The 21,011-nt window shown below is 35.8% G+C and overlaps 1 protein-coding gene across 3 annotated transcripts in view; it reads left to right on the top strand.

Annotated features, from left to right (window-relative positions):
- Positions 1-21,011, top strand: part of LOC118019659 (probable JmjC domain-containing histone demethylation protein 2C) — a 341,719-nt gene that overhangs the window by 140,826 nt on the left and 179,882 nt on the right. The gene's annotated exons all lie outside the window — the stretch shown is intronic.

Genomic DNA, 21,011 nt, shown 5'->3' with positions numbered 1-21,011 from the left:
TGGCTTTTATTTTGTTAAACAACTTTATGTGTCCTTTTTGTTAGTACTCTTTTAGCATATTTAGCCTAGAACTAGTTTAATCTATCCAGTTAGGAGAAACATATAAATTGGATTAAAGGTTACTAACAGATAGTTGACTAGTTTGTGTGTAATGTGGAACAGTTTTGTGAGATTGAGACTTTGTACGTAGATAATAAGAGAATACTTTTTATAAAGCATTCAATAGCATGTAATTTTCCTTGGTTTATTAAATTTAATAAAAGTTGAATTCATTGTGGATGATAGTAGATATTTAATGTGAAATTATATGTTCACGTAATAGGTAAAATTACTTCATATTAGAAAATGTCTATTTAAGAAATACAGATTTCACAAAATTCTCAGCTAGTCTGAAGAGTTTTGTAAAAGAAACATACTAAGGAAGTCTGGCTGGCTGAGTCAGAAGAACACACGACTCTTGATCTCTGAGTTGTGAGTTCAAGCCCCATGTAAGGTGTGGAGATTACTAAACAAACAAACAAACTTGGGGAAAAAAAAGAAACATACCAAATAAGATCGTTCTACTAGGAAGAAAGCCATATCTGTTTAACCATTGGGCAGTATATGTTTGAATGAAATAATTTTCTTATGCTGATATCAAAGAAATATTTTTAAAGCCATTAAAACATTATTTCAGGTATTTGGTATAAATACCATGAGAGTAGGTACTTTCAGATTTTTTTCAACATAAATTAACTATTTACAAGAATAGTTTTTCTTGTTAATAATTGTAGTACTTACACATTTTCTCTTTTAGTGAGTTAGACCTTTAAAAGTCTGAGGATATAAGTGGTTAAAAAGAGAATGAAATGAACTAATTATATTTTTAAAAGAAAATATGTATAATATCAAAAGATGGAAGATGATATCTTTGAGCTATAGTTTTGGTAAGATACTTTGAATGCTCTAGCAAAATAAGATAATTTTATCCATGATAGATTTTAAGAAACATTTGTTGGATGAATATATTGAATTGTTAATATGAAGATTTTAAAGCCATGACTAACATGTTTTTTTATTTTATAAAATTTAACTCAAAAATTGGTTAAAACTTGACATATATGTGAATTTTGTATGAAAAGCCTCAAAAGCAGGAAGCAGTAACAACAATACCAGAAAGTATGCCTCAGTATCACAGTTAAAGAATAAACAGAACTTTAGAAAACCTTTGCCCTGTCTTAGAGATAATTATTAAAATCAAGGTGAATTCCTATATATATTCATAAATTACTGATCTTAGAGAAAATAGAAAATATTGTTTAATAATTTTTGTCATTATTTTAGAAATTTATTTCTGCTGAAAACCTTTTAACCTCATAAAATATTTAATTATGTAACCTCTTGGGGCACCTGGGTGGCTCAGTTGGTTAAGCGACTGCCTTCGGCTCAGGTCATGATCCTGGAGTCCCGGGATCGAGTCCCGCATCGGGCTCCCTGCTCGGCAGGGAGCCTGCTTCTCCCTCTGACCCTCCCCCTCTCATGTGCTCTCTGTCTCTCTCATTCTCTCTGTCTCAAATAAATAAATAAAATCTTAAAAAAAAAAAAAAATTATGTAACCTCTTTTTAAAATTCAGCTTAGTTTTTCTTACACAAAAAAAGGTACACATTAAAAAAATTGGAAATGCTAAATGGTTTAAAGTAGAAAATGATGAATCATTCTATTTTCATCACCAAGCATGACATATTTTGACATATTTTCTTATACAGTATTTCTCTGCTTTTTTCCACCGTAGAATTAAAGAATTTTTTAAAAATATGGTAAATATGCTTAACATAAAATTTACCACTTTAATCATTTTTAAGTATAAAGTTCAGTGGCACTGAGTATATTCACATTGTTGTACAATCATCCATCTACAGAACTTATTCCATCTTGCAGAACTGAAACTCTATTCCCATTGAACAGCAACTCCCCATTCCTTCTTCTTCCCAACTCCTGGCAACTACCATTTTATTTTCTGTCTCTAGGATTTTGACTACTCTAACTACCTCAATAGAAGTGGAATCATCTGGTATTTGTCTTTTCGTGACTGGCTTATTTCACTCAGCATTAATGTCTGCGAAGTTTATTTTTATGTTGTAGCCTGTATGAGAATTTCCTTCCTTTATAAGGCTGAATAATATTTCATTATGTATGTACCACATTTTATTTATTCCTTTGTCTGTTGAGAGACCCGTATGTTGCTTACACCTCATGGCTATTGTGAATAATGCTGCTGTGCACACAGGTGTACATATATCTCATTGAGACCATGCTTTCAATTCTTATGAGAATTGCTGAAGAAGTGGAATTGCTATCTTGTAATTGTATTTTTAAAACTTTGGATTAACTGCCATACTGTTTTCCACAGCAGCTGTACTGGTTTACATTCTTGGCAATACTTGTTCATTTTAGTTTTTGATAATAGCCATCCTAATGGGTGTGAGGTAGTAGTACCTCCTTGTGGTTTTGATTTATGTTTCCCTAGTGATTAGTGATACTGAGCATCTTTTCTTGTGCTTATATGCTATTTGTTTATCTTCCTTGGAGAAATATCTATTCAAGTTTTGTCCATTTTTGAATCAGGTTGTTTTTATTTGCTTAGTTCTAGGAGTTCTCTGTATATTCAGGATATTAATCCCTTATTAGATGGAATGCAAACATTTTCTTCCATTCTGTGGTTGACTTTTTACTCTGTTGACAGTGTCTTTTGATGCACAAAATTTTTTAATATTCATAAAGTCCAGTTTATTTTTTTGGTTACCCGTGCTTTTGGTGTCATGTCCAAGAAATTATTGCCAAATCCAAATCATGAAGCTTTTATTGTATGTTTTCTTCTAGGAGTTTTCTTGTTTTAGGCTTTATATGTAGGCCTTTAATGTATTTTGAGCTAATTTTTGCTTATGGTATTAGGTGAGTGTTCAATTTCTTTCATTTGCTTGTTGATATCCAGTTTTCCTATTACCATTTGTTGAAAAGACTTTCCTTTTTCTTTTGAATGGTCTTGGCACCTTGTGCAAAAATTATTTGACCATTTATTCAAGTGTTTATTTCTGGGTTCTCTATTCCATCAGTCTATATGTCTGTGTTTATGCCTGTACCACACTATTTTGATTACCGTGGCTTTGTAGTAAAATTTTATTTGAGAGATAAAGAGAGAGAGTGCATGTGAGTTGGGGGGGAGGTGCAGAAGGAGAAGGGGAGAGAGAATCCCAAGCCGTCTCCTCACTTAGCACAGAGCCCGATGGAGGGCTCAATATCATGACCTGAGCCGAAATCCTAAGTCAGCCGCTCAACTATGACTGAGCCACCCAGGCACCCCATGTAGCTTTGTGTAGTAAGTTTTGAAATCAGAAAATGTGCATACTCCAACTTTATTCTTTTTCAAGACTGTTTTGGCCATTCAGTGTCCCTTGGAATTCCATATGAGTTTCAGGATGGATACTTCTACTTCAGCCTGAAACTTTGGGATTTTGATAGAGGTTGCATTGAATCTGTAGATTACTTTGGGTAGTATTGACATCTTAAGCCTTTCAGTTCATGACCACAAGATGTCTTTCCATTTATTTATGTTTTCTTTAAATATTTTTAGCAGTGTTGTGTAGTTTTCAGTGTACAATTATGTCACTTACTTGGTCAATTTTTAAGGAATTTACTCTTTTTGATGCTATTGTAAATGGAATCAATTTGATAATTTCATTTTCAGATTGTTCATTACTAGAATGTAGAAACACAACTGAATTTTATGTGTTGATTTTATATCCTTTTGCTTAGCTGATGTCATACTCAATTGTGAAAGACTGCAAGCTTTTTCCTCTAAGATAGGGAATAAGACCAAGAGGGCACTTTTCTGGTCAACATAGTATTGGAAGTTCTAGCCAGAGCAGGTAGACAAGAAAAAGAAAAAAAAAGGCATCTAAATTCGAGAGGAAGAAGTAAAGTTATTTCTGTTGGCAGACGATATGATCTTATATATAGAAAACCCTAAAGATTTTATGTGCCTTCCCATGTATTAGAACTAATAAATAAGCAGCAGGATATAAAATCTCTGCTTTCTAATAATAGTTTTAGCTAAGACTGCATTAAAATTGTAGATCCTGCTTTTTTTACTTGATATTTCAACATATTCATTCCTCCTCACAAGTAATAATTTTAACAGTTTTTAATGGCTAAATAATATTTCATCCTATAATGATCCATTTCCCTAATGTTTGGTATTGTTCCTAATTTTTTCATGATTATAAATAACCGATAAATATTATTGTGATAAATATGTAAATCTTTGCATCTCTGATTATTTTAAAAATTTAGATTCATAGTAGAATTACTGGTCAGAGGGTATGAACTTGAAAAAAAATATATAAAAATCTGATACTCTCCACAAATACTTACTGCCATTGCCCCTGGTCAGTGTGTGAGTGCTTTCATCTTCACCCTAATCCTAATCCCCCACCTCACTCCCACCTCCGCAAACATTGATTACTTATTTTCAGACTGTCTTGTCTTTAAAACCCAGACATTTAAAAAAGGATTTTTACAACTTGAGTACAAAAGTGAATGTTGTAATTTTTATATCTGCTAATTTGATATCTTAAAATACTATTTCATTGTTTTAATTTGCATTTCTTTAATGGGATGAATATTCATATTAGCAACTTGTATTTTTGTGATTGTCTTTTTTCAATTACTTATTATTAGGATTTTGTGTTTTTCTAATATTTGTTATAAGCTTTATTTATATTATTAGAGATGCCGTAACCCTTCTGTATTTGCCTCATGGTTTGCTCAGCTAATTTTATGATAGCAAAACTTTTTGAACTGTTTGTTTATATTTAAAGGACATCTATATAATGAGATATTTTCCTTAATTCAGACAATCAGGATGTGTTTTCCTTCCTTTCTTCCTGTTTCCTTTCTTTCTTTGTATTAGGATGTTGTAAAAATTAATGGAACAAATAATTGAAATGACAATGCTTGGTATACTTTAGAAAATAATCATTTTTAAGTTTCATAAGACTTCTACAAACATTTATGTTTAGTACACATAGCTGAGATTGTATTTTTTCCCTACTGTTCATTAAAATGAGGCTTATTTAACGATATCTACAAGCAGTTGTTAAGAAATTCAGAATTTTTAAATTCATATAGCAGAATAAAATACTATATCTACAAATTTGAGAAAGTTTAGGGTTACATATGAGATGGCAATAGAATTAAACACTGGCGGGGAGAATTAAACAGCAAAAACTAATATTTTTTAATTCTCTACAAATTTAATGTTTCTAATTCTGTGTACATGATACTTGCTTTCATGTTCTTTTGTACTTAAACATATGTTTGTATTATCCTCTTTCTAGTTGTTTCACCCCTCGTGTGGTACCTGTTAAATATTACATATTGGTTATATTGTCTACTTATTCTAAGAAATCAGTAGAAACTGGCAGTGTACCTGCTGGTTCTTGAAATCATGACATAACAAAAAAAATCCTGTAGTCTCATTAACCTTTTCTAAAGTTTATTTTAAAAATTTAAAAATTAAAACTTCAACAAAATATGGGATAGTATAATACCCAGTTCTCTGGAATTGTCTTTTCATCTTTCTTCCCAGTGTATCAATAGCAAAACATACATTGGAGCACCACCTATGTAACATGCTGAAGTGGTGTCTTTTTTTTTTTTTTTTTGGTTTCGTCCTGTATGATCAGGGTACCACCTGAGGCTATTCTGATGATGAAAGCCAAGGTGTCTTACATTTTTATGTAAGTTACTTGATATATTGTTAAATTTCATTTTTTTAAGTAAAGTAAAATACTCATTAAATCACATTTATTTGCACCAGGGAAAGAAAGTGTTGGCATTCATAATTGAAATCAACGAATAACCTACCTAACTGGATTAGGGCCCTGGCTCCATCTCCTTTAGGAAAACCTTCTGTGGGGAGTGGGGCTTCGACCCTAACCCAGCTGGGCTGTAACACTGCTGCATTTTCTAAGGGGCAGAGTTTTCTACTACTTTTCTGCAGGCTCAGCCTTCCAGATCACCCCAACCAGAATTAATCTCACCATCCTGTGTTCCTGTAGAACTTTGTTTGTACCTCTGTTTTAACAACTGGCACCTCTGCTTTGTATTATACCTATTTGTTTGCATGTCTGTCTTTCCCTACTAGATTGTAAGTTCCCTGAGGACAGGAATCATGTCTTAGTCATCTTTGAATCGTTCCTAGAAGTCTAGCACAGTGCTTTATCTATCTTAGACAGTGAATAAATTTTAAAGTGAATAAATTCTAAAGTGATGAATTTATTCTATCTACCCCCAGCTAGTGAGAAAGAATGTTATTGGGAATTACAGCAAGTTTTCTGGCTGTTACTTTACACTAAGATCAAATGACAGGAAAGCATAATCAGCCAGTTGTGCTAAAAATATGTAAGTTAGCAATTTTAAACATGGCAGGTAGTTAAAGACAAATAATAAAAATGCTTATAATAGATGCCCTCATTCTAATCAAATACAAATATGAGATCTTATTGTCATGGAGGAGAGGAGGGGATGTAAAATTACCCAAAATGGGTTATTTTTAAAATGCAGAAGGAAAGAACTTATAACTTTATTGCCAACTAAGTATTCTAATCTGTAATAATTTATCTAATTTTCTGGAGTGAGTTTTAGGAAACTCAGACTTCTACTTCTTCCCAGTGCAACTTTTCAACTTCATTAGATAGATTATTCTGGTTTGATCAGGAATTGTGATCAGATTATAAATATGTAAATGTTTATCAATATATTGCCTTTAGATTATTTGCCTAGTGAAAGTACTTTTTAGTTGTTCTCTGTTCTGAAAGAAACCCTCTCAAATTAGAATAGTAGAATTGTTTGACAAAACTTGAGTGCCTACCCTGTGCCAGATACCATGGTAAGCACTGTACATATATATATATATATAGGTAAATAAATGATATTCCTTGGGGCACCTGGCTGGCTTAGTTGATAGAGCATGTGGCTCTTGATCTGGGGTCATGAGCTCAAGACCAACATTGAGTGTAGAGATTGCTTAAATAAATTAACTTAAAAAATGAAAAAATAATTAGAATAGACTTCACTGTTCTTTGGGACAAAATACCTTTATATCTGGCTGTTTCATTGCCGAACTTTGTTTTTAGATTACGACCGCAACCAAATTTTACTGAAATGTGAACCCATGCCACATTCCTACTGTGAACTGAACTTTGAAATAAATTCATTTGAAGAGTTTTTATGTGTTGATAATTGAGTTTGCAGAGTTAGAATTATTTGTTTTACAGTTCTTTGGTAAATAATGAAGCATTAGTAAAGACACCATACCTTCAAGGTTATTATTTCCCTGCAAAGTAAAACACTTTATGAGATCAAATTATGTGTAGTAAAGTATCAAACTTTTTAAATGATAAAAGCTAATACTGACAGACTGCAATGAATGAGCACATCTATCCTTTTCTTGTGGGTCATAAATGATATTATTTTGGGGGAAAATATTTTGTTGTAAGGACCATAAAGAGGTTCATCCTCTTGATTGATTAATTCTTCTCTTAGGAAATTATTTTTACAAAACAATTTTTAAAAAGTAAAAATTAAATTCAGTTCAGCTAATGTTTATCAGACACCTTATGTGAGCAAGACAGTGTGCTAGGTCTACAGATACAAAAAAGAAAGGCAAAATGTTATATGCAGAAAGATGTTCATTATAGTCCTATCACAATTCATGAATATTGTTAAATTAATCAGATATTATGCAGTTTTTAAAAATTATAATTATGAATACTTTAGAGAAGCATGGACAAATAAAATTCAAGTAAAAATCTTGATTATAGTGGTGTCAAAATTATATACTTAGAAAGTATTACCAACTAATTAAAATCATTTTTTAGGAAGATGGGATTATGCCTGACTTAAAATTTGTCTTTTCATTTTATTATTATTATTTTTTAAAATATATTTATTTATTTGACAGAGAGAGACACAGCGAGAGAAGGAACACAAGTAGGGGGAGTAGGAGAGGGAGAAGCAGGCTTCCCGTGGAGCAGGGAGCCTAATGCGGGGCTATATCCCAGGACCCTGGGATCATAACTGAGCTGAAGGGAGACACTTAACGACTGAGCCACCCAGGCGCCCCTAATTTGTCTTTTCAATAGAAACAGTTATTATTTCCCAAGAAATTAGAAATTTATTATAATGACTTTATCATGTAGTTTTTATTTTGGAAATGATTTTCTTCAAATGAATTCTTTTAGATTTGTCTTCTGTTAATATACTTTGACAGCTACTTTTTAAGTTTTGTTAATACAGCATTTTTAATATCCTTAATAGTACAAAGAATTAAAACTTTCTGGGGCGCCTAGATGGCACAGTCAGTTAAGTGGCCAACTCCTGGTTTCTGACTAGATTTCCTGGTCATGAGATCAAGCCCCACGTCGGACTCCATGCTGAGTCTGCTTGAGATTCTCTCTTCCTCTCCCTCTGCCCCTCCTGCTCATGCTCTCGCTCAATTGCTCGCTCTCTAAAATAAAGAAATCTTAAAAAAAAAAAAACCCTTTCTAATAAAAATAACAATTCAAACAACAAAATAAATATAATGAAGCTTTATTTAAGGTTTGTTCTTAACTCCATCTGAATTACTATTTGTTTATAGATTTACATGGCTTGATGTGACCTTAGAGATGTTCTAGTCATAGATTTAGACAATGTATTTATTGAAAAAGAGAACCTTAGTCATCTAGGAATGCAGTGTGATATATTAAGAACATAAGTCTTGATGTTGGATTTCCTCCTTCAAATTCATACTGTGCCATTTGTGGTTAATATCAGGATGAACTTGAGTTATTTATTCTCTGTCTCTCTGTCTTCATAATAGTAGTACCTACCATATAAAGTAATTGTGAAGGTTAAACAGCAAAGTATATAAATAAAAGCCTTAGTATAGCACTGCAGTGAGTTTTGCCAACTGTACAGTTTTAGGGGAATCCCCAGAAAACCAACTTCTGTTACATCATTTGTAAGTTTGAGGGTTTCCCTAACCCATTAGCAGGCTTGATAAGTCACTAGAAGGACTCCTAGAACTCATTGAAAACTGGGGTGCTAGTGTCTACAGTTTATTGCAGAGAAAGGATGAAGATTAAAATCGGCCAATGGAAGAGATGCATAGGGCACAGAGTATAGGAGGGGTCCACAACATGGACTATGAAGTCATGGACATCATTCTGTCTTTCCAGCCACAATGTGCAACACTACACAGAGTTTTTAACAATCAGAGAAGCTCACCCAAGTCTTTGCTGTCCACAGTTTTTGTTGGAGCTCAGTTTACATACTGTCTACATACCTGAGCTGTAGTCTCTATTTCCTCCTGGACATCGGACTAATACCTATAGTTATCACTTCCTCTAGAAGTTGTAACTGATGATACTGAAATGCCCGAAGTCCCCATCATAAATCACATTATTAGACTGTTCAGTGGCCAGAGTCCTCAGGCAAACAAAGACTCTTATCAAGCAGGACATTCCAAAGGCCTAGAGATCACGTCTTAGTAACTGACATCTAGGCCAGATCTCTTGGGTAGAGATGCTTCTTCACTATATGGGCCACCCCCTTGCCTTTGTCCTGTACTCTCCTACAGCAAAACAGTCATATTTGTCTGGCTATCTATACTTCGTATAGCATTTATATGATGGTCATAGCAATAGCAACATTATCAATATGCCCAACATTTGGAGGAGCTAGTGTGGAATAGGAAGAGATATAAGTAAATAGTTAATCTGACTTACATTTTCATATTCTTGTACTAATTTTGTTACTCATTTACTCCCATGATTTACTGCTATTTGTAATTTATGATAAACTTATAACTTGATAAACTTATTTAGCATAGAAATTAACTGATGGCTAGCTAAATGTAGTTTTTTCTCAGGCCATTCTTTTTCTATCAGCATTGTATTCTGAAAAGGCTTTAACTCAATCTCCTGATACATTTGATTATCACCAGTATTATTTTTAGATTTTTTTTTTATAAGTTGTGAATCTTACCAACAATGTCATTGTTACATGTTGGTTACAATTGCAGTATGTTCATAATACATTTTTCAGTTTCATTAAAGAACAGATTAGTCAGAATTGCAGAGGAATTTGCCTCCTCAACAGAATTAACTCTTACCCATATACAATTGTATGAGTTACAGTTGGCCCTTATTCTGCTATTTCTGGGTTCCAAGTCAGTTTTTTTTTTTTTTTTAAAGATTTTTTAAATTTATTTATTTGACAGAGAGAGAGATAGCGAGAGAGGGAACACAAGCCGGGGGAGTGGGAGAGGGAGAAGCAGGCTTCCCGTGGAGCAGGGAGCCCGATGCGGGCCTCGATCCCAGGACTCCGGGATCATGACCTGAGCCGAAGGCAGATGCTTAACGACTGAGCCACCCAGGCGCCCCCAAGTAAGTTTTGAATAAAGCGACTCACCCTGTCTCAGTTCACAAGCTTGTACTAAGACTGGTTCCCATTGTGTGTTGTATATTGTAGGACCCACCTATCTCCTACAGGGAGGACACATGAAGTATTCAGAATAGTACCTGCCTCTATTAGGTTATACCACAGGGTGTGTTTTATTTTGATCAGTCGTGGGGGTAAGGGCAGTCATACATAGTTCATCGATGTATATTACAGGTGCCCCAGAAGAACTTCCATAGGTTTGGAGGTCCATAAGATCCCCTTAGGTGTGCCCCTTGAGCCTTAGCATCTAAGATGGAGGACCATTGTCCTATGGCTACTCGAGCCTCTGTATTAAAACTGTCCAGGGGCACCTGGGTGGCTCAGTCATTAAGTGTCTGCCTTCGGCTCAGGTCATGATCCCAGGGTCCTGGAATCAAGCCCCCCTGCATCAGGCTCCCTGCTCCGCGGGAAGCCTGCTTCTCGCTCTCCCACTCCCCCTGCTTGTGTTCTGTCTCTCACTGTCTCTCTCTGTCAAAATAAATAAAATCTTTAAAAAAAAAAACAAAAAACAAACAGTCCAGAGGCGCTTATAGGTCAGAGTATAGTTCTTTCTTGATGTTGGGAATGTTTCTTGAGTCTGCCTGACCCATTTCACTGCAACCCCATTATCTTCATAGGCTGATTCTCATCCCTTGCTTTTTCCTCCTGGAGGAGAACTCCCTCTAATCTGCTTATTCTCGTTAGTACGTCTTCTTCTGAATGCCACTCCTCATTAAAAGCAAATTCATCTTGTCCTACAATGACTAGACCAGTACCAATATCCTCTAAAGTTCTTTTCTGTTTTGTGTGCCTGTGTTGTTTAATCCACCATGCATTTTATTATCACTGTGTACTAATAGAGTACAGTTGGGATACATCTTTTTTACTCTAAAATGTTGGGTCCCTGTACTAGGATTAGATGAGTAATCACACCTAGATGTAATTTAGAGTGTGCCATAAAGCCTCCCATAGGTCTTGCTCCTTGTCTCAGGATGGACAGAAAACCCACAAAAATGGATGATATGAATTTGTGCATAGTATACTGTGGCATGTTGGACATGCCACTACTATGTTTTTTGTATTATCAACAGGGACCCTGTTTTTAAGCATTTGGTCAAGTTATTTAGTGATCAGTTTGCCAGAAGTTATATACCACATGGTCCATTAGTCCAATAGGACCAGTACCCAGAGATTCTTTCCCAATGGTATCCTTTATGGTAGATATAGCCTGAAAAATAAGAGTTGAAGGATACTGGCACTTGAGAGTCCTGTTCACAGGGCTGTTGTACAAAGAATTTGTCTAGCTTCCTTACATACTATTTGAAATTAACTTGTGTAGTTTAGAGCATTCTTGTTGGTTCCCACTTAACCTGTCCAGTCACTGTTGCCCTTAAAATGGCTTTATAAGCCTTCTGCTAAGTAGGAGAAACCCTCCCCAGTCAGGCATAATAAATAATCTTTGTAATACTTTCAGGTAAAGGAGATGCAACTACTTTACATAAAGTCTGTTCAAACACTCTCATTGTCATCTAAATGTTTTACTTAATCATATTAACCTTTACATTTCTATATCCTGTTAATCTAACTGTAGCCTCCAATAGGATTTCACCAGTAGATTTATATCATTGGTACCTGGGGCTCCCATAGCAAGGAATCCCAGAAACATCTTTTTTCTGTCCTGTTTTACCCACTTAATGTGCCCCTGATCTTTGGACCCCAGCTGGGGTTTGGCCAGGGGACTCAGGCATTCTCATCTGTAATCTTGTTTAGATTGTGGAAACATTAGCTCAGAAAACTTGAAGTTCCTCATACTCATCTTCCCCTTTCCTGGTTCTTAAGGTTATCTCAAACTTAGAGTGAATAAAGCAGATTTATTTAGGGCTCATTAATGTTGGGGAACCTAGCAGTTCCTCCTGTCAGTTCTCCCAAACTCTAAGAGTGCTTCAGTAAGATCTTTGTTTTGATATCCATCAATGTCCACTTCAATCATCCCATTTCTTTTTTTTTTTTTTAAGATTTTATTTATTTGAGAGAAAGACAGACAGCAAGAGAGGGAACACAAGCAGGGGGAGTGGGAGAGGGAGAAGCAGGCTTCCCGCTGAGCAGGAAGCCCGATGTGGGACTCAATCCCAGGACCCTGGGATCATGACCTGAGCTGAAGGCAGACACTTAACGACTGACCCACCCAGGCGCCCCAGTCATCCCATTTTTTAACAGCCATTGAAAGATTCTCATTCAGCAGGGATGAGTCTCTTGACTCTTGCCTTTCTCTTTCCCTGTTCTCTTAAAATCTTTATTATCTGTTATTTCAGCAAAACCTCCCCCTACAGAAGCAGATCTGTGACTAGTGGCTTTCACTGGATCTCGCCAAAACCCAGGCTTGGCTCAGCATCAGGCTCTGCCCCCATCACTCTCCCTTACTTTTTCTCTTTAGCTCTTAGAGATAACAATAATTAAGAAATTGTATAGTTAGTTCATTTTTAAAATTTTGCATTTCTTTATATATCTAGTGAGCTAACCCCTTAGGACTTGGATCCACCATTTCTAAATTCCATTGGTAAGTTGTATTTCTAGTAACTGATCACAGTACAGTTATAGTTCCATACCGTGGATCGGCCCTGTGGCCATACAGAAATAAAGGGTTTGTCATCTTCTACCCTGTCATTCTTTTTCTTCCCAAACCACACCATTCAGTTGGTTAGCATTTATCTTGCTGATACCAGCTGCAGTGAGTTTGGCCATCTGTACAATTTGAGAGAATAGTCTCTACAAGACTTCCCTCATTTCTGACACCATTGTTAAGTTCAGGGGTTTCCAAAAACCACCCTCAGGTTTGATAATTTGCCAGAAAGATATCACAGAGCTGACTGAAAACTGCTATACTCATACCCACAGTATGTTACAGAGAAAGGATACAAATTTAAATCAGTCAAGGGAAGAGTCCTAGGATACAAAGTCCAGTAGGGGTTCAAACATGAAGCTCCTGGTCATCTTCTCCTATTGAGTCATCAACAGTATTACCTCTTGGGGCGCCTGGGTGGCTCAGTCGTTGGGCGTCTGCCTTCGGCTCAGGTCATGATCCCAGGGTCCTGGGATGGAGCCCCACATCGGGCTCCCTGCTCCGCCGGAATCCTGCTTCTCCCTCTCCCACTCCCCCTGCTTGTGTTCCCTCTCTCACCGTGTCTCTCTCTGTCAAATAAATAAAATCTTAAAAAAAAAAAAAAAATTAAAACAGTATTACCTCTTTCCAGCCATAGTGTGACACTGTGCAGATTAATGCCAACCAGGAAAACTCCACCAAGCCTTTTGTGTTCATTGTTTTTACTGGGACTTGATCACATACTGTCCACATGACTGACCTTTAGTCTTTAGCCACTCCCAGGGGGTCAGACTCATACCTTTATAGTTATCACTTCTGTGGAGGTTACAGCTGATACTGTGTGGCCCATAGCTCCCATCATAAATCAGACGGTTAGACTGTCCATTGGCCAAAGCCTCTAGGCAAATAGACATGCCTATTAGGACATTCCAGAGGCCTAAAGATCCCCTCCCAGTAGCCCAGGGCAGAGGGCAGACTCCTCTTTGGATTAGGTTAATTCTTTACTATACGAGCACATATCATATGTAAAACACTTTATAAAAGTCTTTTGTTATGGTGTTAATTATCATTATTCAGTTTAATGTCCTCCCTTTTCCAGCAAGAAAAAGGAAGATCTAGGGTAATTATGTTAGCTGATTTGTTTACATTTATTTTCAATTTAGTTAGCACAACTGGAAATGGAACCCCAAACTCCTATCTCCACGATAATGCTTTTTCTTCTATAGTAGAACATATATTCCCTACCAGTTATTGAAACTTACTGAGAAAAATCACGGGAATAGCATTTGTATTTTTCAGTCAGCTTAGTTTCAGGAAAAGTCTTCGAAGGAAAACAACTTAATACTCATTTCACTTTTTTTGGTAAAGATTTTATTTATTTGAGCTAAAGAGAGCACGTGAGAAAGTGGGGGAGGGGAGGGGCAGAGGGAGAGAGAGAAAATCTCAAGCAGACTCCACTCTGAACACAGGGCCCAGCTTGGGGCTCAATCTCATGACCCTGAGATCATGACCTAAGCTGAAATCAAGAGTCTGATGCTCGGGCGCCTGGGTGGCTCAGTCGGTTAAGCGACTGCCTTCGGCTCAGGTCATGATCCCAGAGTCCCGGGATCGAGTCCCGCATCGGGCTCCCTGCTCGGCGGGGAGTTTGCTTCTCCCTCTGACCCTCCCTCATCTCATGCTCTCTCTCTCATTCTCTCTCTCAAATAAATAAATAAATAAAATCTTAAAAAAAAAAAAGTCTGATGCTCAATCGACTGAGCCACCTAGGTGCCCCAGTAATACTCATTTCACTTTATTCCTGATCAGATAATTTAAGGCCTTGCAGATATAACCAAGAGTAAACTGAAAACTTTTGGTCAGGAAGTCCAGAGAGTAAGGAGAGAGACAGATATGCAGGTAGAAAATGAACCAATCAATGATACAATAAACTTTTATAAAAATGGGAGAAGTGGGAAAGCTGTAACTAGCTTGGCAAGGGAGCTAAGAAAAAGCTACACAGAGAATGATCCTTGATGTGATTTTAAATGCTGAATTGACATTTTCTGATTGGAAAAGGGTATAGAAGTCATTTTGTGAGAAAAGAGGTTCAGATTGGGAAATCCCAAGAATTTATGCCAAGCTGGAGCATAATTTATAGTAATTGTGGTGGAGTGGCAGAAAATGAAGTAAGGAAGAGCAAGCATAGAACAGACCATAAATAGTTTTGTGTTACAATAAAGATTTTGGACATTTCCTCTTGTACAGAATGGAAAGTCATTGAATCACAACATGTGGATTGAACATTTATCTATTTTAGGTAGATTACTGTAGCAGCAGAATGAAGTGATGGGAAAGAGACTAGGAGTTTGTCATTTATTGTGTTTAAATAATCTGAGACTTGGATAAATGTACCTGGTGGAACACATGTTTATCTTCATTCCTCCAAAATTGCACCAAAATAACAATAAAAAGTTAAAAAGGACAGAGAGAACAGGCGATAGCAGTAATAAGATATTAATAAAGTTTTAGAATGTAGAATGGATGAGAAGCAGTGACCCACTTAATGAGATTCAAGAAAACTGAAACATAAATATCAGCAGAGAAGCTGGCAGATCCCAGAAAGTTTCAAAAATTGGAGTACCGTATGCTTTGCATAGTAGAAGTAATTGATGGGGCTGAAAATGGAGGGGTAATTGACAGGTGATATGAAGAGAAGTAGCCTCTCAGGACCTTCCCCATATTCTCAGCCAGGCAGCCAACCCTTCTTACCTTATGGGAAATGGGGGGATACATTCTCTCGAGAATCTGAGCACCAAAGGTTTTGGCTTTAGCAGGACACTTGCATCAGTATTTCTGGTGTGACAGGATAGGACTACATGATAATCCTTTTACTAAGTGCCGCAACTTTTTTATTTTCCTTCAGCTCCTTTTTCTTCATTCTGCACTTTGAATATTGCTAGCCAAAACCCCTAAGGAAATGATTAGAGAATTGTCTTCTCAGGGAAAGTGAAGGTCCCCAGAGAAAAGAGCAACAGATACTGTTAAGGATCCTCCAGCAGGGGCACCTGGGTGGCTCAGTCGTTAAGCGTCTGCCTTTGGCTCAGGTCATGATCCCAGGGTCCTGGGATCGAGTCCCACATCGGGCTCCCTGCCCGGCAGGAAGCCTGCTTCTCGCTCTCCCACTCCCCCTGCTTGTGTTCCTGCTCTCGCTATCTCTCTCTCTCTGTCAAATAAATAAATAAATAAATCTTTAAAAAAAAAAAAAGGATCCTCCAGCAGGATGGTCAAATTTCCACCCATTCAGTCTATAGTGAGGCCCACTGGAAATCCTACTAAAATCACAGCAAACCTGTCGTGATACTCACTAAACTAAGGTCACTCAGTCATCTGAGGATCACCAGTCATCTGAGGCCTGCTCACAGTTTTAAAATTATATGTAAATTGTTTATTACTAACCTAATGAGATTTGTGGTTAACTTTTTGCCTGAATGAGGGCAACATTTATGCACTTAAATGTATTTAGTATAGGCACAGGACCTGATAACAGTTACTGAGTTAACTATGAATGAATGAATGACACTTTAATGTGGTTATGAAGTGAAAGGAATTTCTCGTTTTCAGTGTTAAATCTTTTCTTTCAAACTAGTAATTTTAATATATCAATATTTCTAAAATCATATGAAAAAATAATTGAACTTGTATTCCAAATACCTTAATTTTTTTTCTAGGTTTGAGTACCTTTGACATGTAAATCTAAATTTTTTCTAATCAATAATTTTGGATTTTGCTTTCCATGTTTGTTGACTGGGATCAAAATTGAGCAGCATATGCTTACTGAGTCATAAATTTAAGATGTGCCATAAATAAAGTTGGAAAGAAACCAACAAAGCAATTATGTATCAAACCCCAGAGGCATTTCTTCTTTTATCTGTTACTTTGTTACTCCTAACTTTAGTGTGCCGAGTTCTAGGTATACAAGTACCAAGTTCCGTTGTTTCTTAAGACATTAAAAGAACTCATTTAATATTAAAATCAGAAAAGTGGGAAAAGAAGCAAAAATAATTGTGATTTTAAGGCACTAACCACAGTTAATGCTGAAAACAATTTTTTTTTAAAGATTTTATTTATTCATTTGAGAGAGAGAATGAGAGAGAGAGAGCACATGAGAGGGGGGAGGGTCAGAGGGAGAAGCAGACCCCCTGCCAAGCAAGGAGCCCGATATGGGACTCGATCCCGGGACTCCAGGATCATGACCTGAGCCGAAGGCAGTCGCCCAACCAACTGAGCCACCCAGGCGCCCTGCTGAAAACAATTTTTAACATTTGAAATCATCAAAAGCAATTGAAAAGTGTTAAAAGGAGACTATTTTTCATACAAATGTGGGTTTTTCCCTTTTAAAATCTTATTTTTATTTAGATTTAGATCAGTGGGACATTATATATTTCTGAATTTGCACAGTTAATTTTTTTTCTTTCTGCTTTTTTCCTCCTTTTCTAACCCTAATTCATGATCTAGCTAATTTTTTTTGTGTATGTTTTAGGTTGTTGTCACATTTCAATGTTTTAACCAAAAATAGCAGTTAGTAGCAATTAATTAGAATTTGTTTTTCAGAATAGTTGATTTTTCTCTGTAAGGGTATTCATATTTGGTAGGCCTTTTTGTTTTTGCCCTTTTCTTGAGCCACAGTGAGTTGTTATTCTCAGGATATAATTTATGAAAAATCTCTATATACTAAAATTACTTTGGAATCATTTACTTGATTATTTGATCTTTCCATTACAGGTATTTCCCATATCTATCCATCTTTTTTGTTATGTTTGGAATTGCTATGGATTTTCATTTTGTTGCTCTTATAATTTGAAGCAGCCAAAAGCAGCTGGCCATGTGAAATAAGGAGGGGAGACTGTTGATTCTGTTTTCTTCCTGTCCAGAAATGTGGTTGCCATGTCTACCATGTGTTCTAATTTTAGAAGTTTTTTTTCAGCTTTTGGGGGGAAATGTCTGCCTTGTTGAGCAGTCTAAAAATGCTTACTTGTTTACATAAGTAGATTCTCTTTTCTGTATATATACTTTTTCTTTTAATTGATAAATGGTTACAAATAACGTAAAATGCAGCAGCAGCATATATGTGTTGCATGATAATTTCATTCATTCAATAAATATTTTTTGCCATTTACTGTGTGCTAAGCATTATGCAAATACTGTGAATCTTAACAGTATGATCCTTGCTGTCTGACAGTTATTTAACTGCAACTGTGAAGAGTTCTATGAAAAATAAATATAGATTGGGTGCCTGGCTCACTCCTCTGGTGGATCACATGATTCTTAATCTAGGGGTTGTGAGTTCAAGCCCCACACTGGGCATAAAGCTTACCTAAAAAATAGATATCTTTTCTGATACTGTTTTAATGTATTTATATTTACCTTTTGAAAACATGATTTGTATTATGTTTTTATTATTTCATTGCATGTAATAAATAGTATCAGTAACAAAACATTATTCTTGAAGGCTTATTACTAAGTTCCAGGCACTTTTTTCAGTGTTTTGCCTCATTCATTTGAGGTAGATACCTTTATTACCCCTGTTTTGCAGATCAGTAAACTGAGACATATAGTTACATAACATAGTGAGGTCAGAAGCAACTGTGTATTAGGAAGTTTAAATAATTGTGAATTACATAAGGTTAAAAGTGATAATTTTCTCTCATTCTCTTCTGTGTATTTCCCATAGGTATCTGTCATTAACCAGTTGTTACATGTCCTTTTAGATTTTCCTGTCCCACTTTTCTTCTTCCCTTCTTGGTAAACATGTATATTTTTTCAAAAAAAAATCTTGTTTTAAAGCTAGAGAATCATTATGCATGTGAATGAAATGTGACTTTGATATCGTAAGGTGATGAAGTTGAAGTGGATATATGAACCATGAAAGGTACCTGTCAAACCATTTAATATCTTGTAAACTGGGTAAACTCAAAGATGGTTGTGCTGATCCTGGAGCTCAACTAGGGATTTCTAGGAATAGAATGATTTGCAAGGTCTTTTCTGTTCTTCAGGGAAGGGCTAGGGGTAAAATATATCAAAGTAATCACTTTCAGAGTGAAAAAAGAAGGTCTTACCTTTTTTGGTTGAAGAAATAATTACAGATTTAGAAATATTTTTATCATTTGAAATGTCTCTGTCTCCCACTTTTTAGTGAGTAAAGCCAGGAAATCTCTGGTATTCTGACATATGTTGTGTGTGCAGACAAATGTTGTCTTCTGTTTTGTAATCTGTGAAGTAGTGGTGAGGAATATGTATGTAGTGGTGGTATGTATGGTTTGGATAAAATCTTTTGCAATCCTTTTACTATGATACAGCACTGCTATGTACTACAATATAGATTGTGTAAATCTGATACTGTTATAATTTTAAATGTGAGATAAACCGTTTTTAAGCTTAGTTTTTCCTCTTCTCATTGAAGTACAAGGAGTCCTCTTTTAAATATAGTGTATTTGAAGAACATATGAGTAATTTTGGAGTACCAGATGAGTTTTATTTTAGAAAATAGTGATGCATGTAGCCTGCTATTTCTGCTGAATTATTGTTTTATTGGGCTTTCAATCAGCTAGTCTTGAAACTTCATTCTGTAGTCCAAATAAAGCTGTGTGTGCTTGCCTCTTAACGCTGTACCCATATCATTATTTAAAATAAATGCATGTGAGCGTATACTATCTTTTTTAAGTAACTGGAGAAGTTATGACAGAATGCTGAACAAAACTACAAAATCTTTACCTGTCTCTCCCGAACCAAGAGCTACTCTCACGCAGCTGTTCCTCAAAAAAATCTTTTTTGCCTGTTCCATACCTTTGAGCTTTTTTACCTCTTCCACAAACTACCTGAATCTTTCTTTTCCAGGAGTACTGCTCTGTGCTCTTTCTTGTGTACATCAATTTAGGCTCTGTTTCAAGGTTTTTGTAAATAGTGTGAGGGTACTGGGGATTCTTGTGGTGATAGAATAGTTCCAAATCATGGTTGTGGTGGTGGTTACATGAAGATACACAGAGGATACAGTAAAATACAGATATGAGTGCATGTAAAACTGGTGAAATGGGATTTGCAGTTTGTATCAATATCAGTTTCTTGGTTTTGACATTATCCTATAGCTATACAGATGTAACTATTAGGGAAAATTGGGTGACTGTACTTTTTTTCTTTTTTTTGCATTTTCCTGTGAACCTATAATTATTTCAAAATAAAAGAAAAAAATAGGTCAGTGGGAGGAGAACACATGTAAGAGAAATTAGAGAAACACTTCGTTTTTCATTTGTTTTTTTAAACAAGATTTCCATCCTCAAAGTGTGGAAAGGCATTTACTTTTCATTTAAGTAGATTAAAATTTTAAAAATAGACATAAAGGTTATTGATTAACACAAACAGCTAAAAGATTAGGAAGTGATAAAAATTATGGAATAAACTGAAGAAAATTCAAGTAAAAATACTCCGGATAAAGGTAAAAAAAGTAAATGTAAAAGGTTACTAAAATAGTTATTTTTTAAACTAGAGGAAAAAGTGAAATATACCAATTTATGTAGAAGTTAGTGTTCAACATTCTCAGTTGTAATAAAATACAATTAAATTCAGAAAGCTTAAAAACATATATAAAACGGAGAAAATGGTCATCGGGGCGCCTGGGTGGCTCAGTTGGTTAAGTGTCTGACTCTTGATTTCGGCTCAGGTCATGATTTCAGGTTCATCAGATTGAGACCCACCTTGGTCTCCACGCTCAGTGGAAAGTCTGCTTGAGATTCTCTCCTTCTGCCCCTCCCCCTGCTCGTGTTCCCTCTCTCTCTCTAAAATAAAATAATCTTTAAAAATAATGAAGAAATGGTTAATAATAAGAAAGATCCAGGGGCACCCGGGTGGCTCAGTTGGTTAAACATCTGCCTTCAG

The sequence above is a fragment of the Mirounga leonina genome, unplaced genomic scaffold, assembly GCF_011800145.1.
Source record: "Mirounga leonina isolate KUSES-001 unplaced genomic scaffold, KU_Mleo_1.0 Mir_108, whole genome shotgun sequence".
Classification (NCBI taxonomy): domain Eukaryota; kingdom Metazoa; phylum Chordata; class Mammalia; order Carnivora; family Phocidae; genus Mirounga; species Mirounga leonina.
This window is presented reverse-complemented; position numbering and strand designations above follow the sequence as displayed.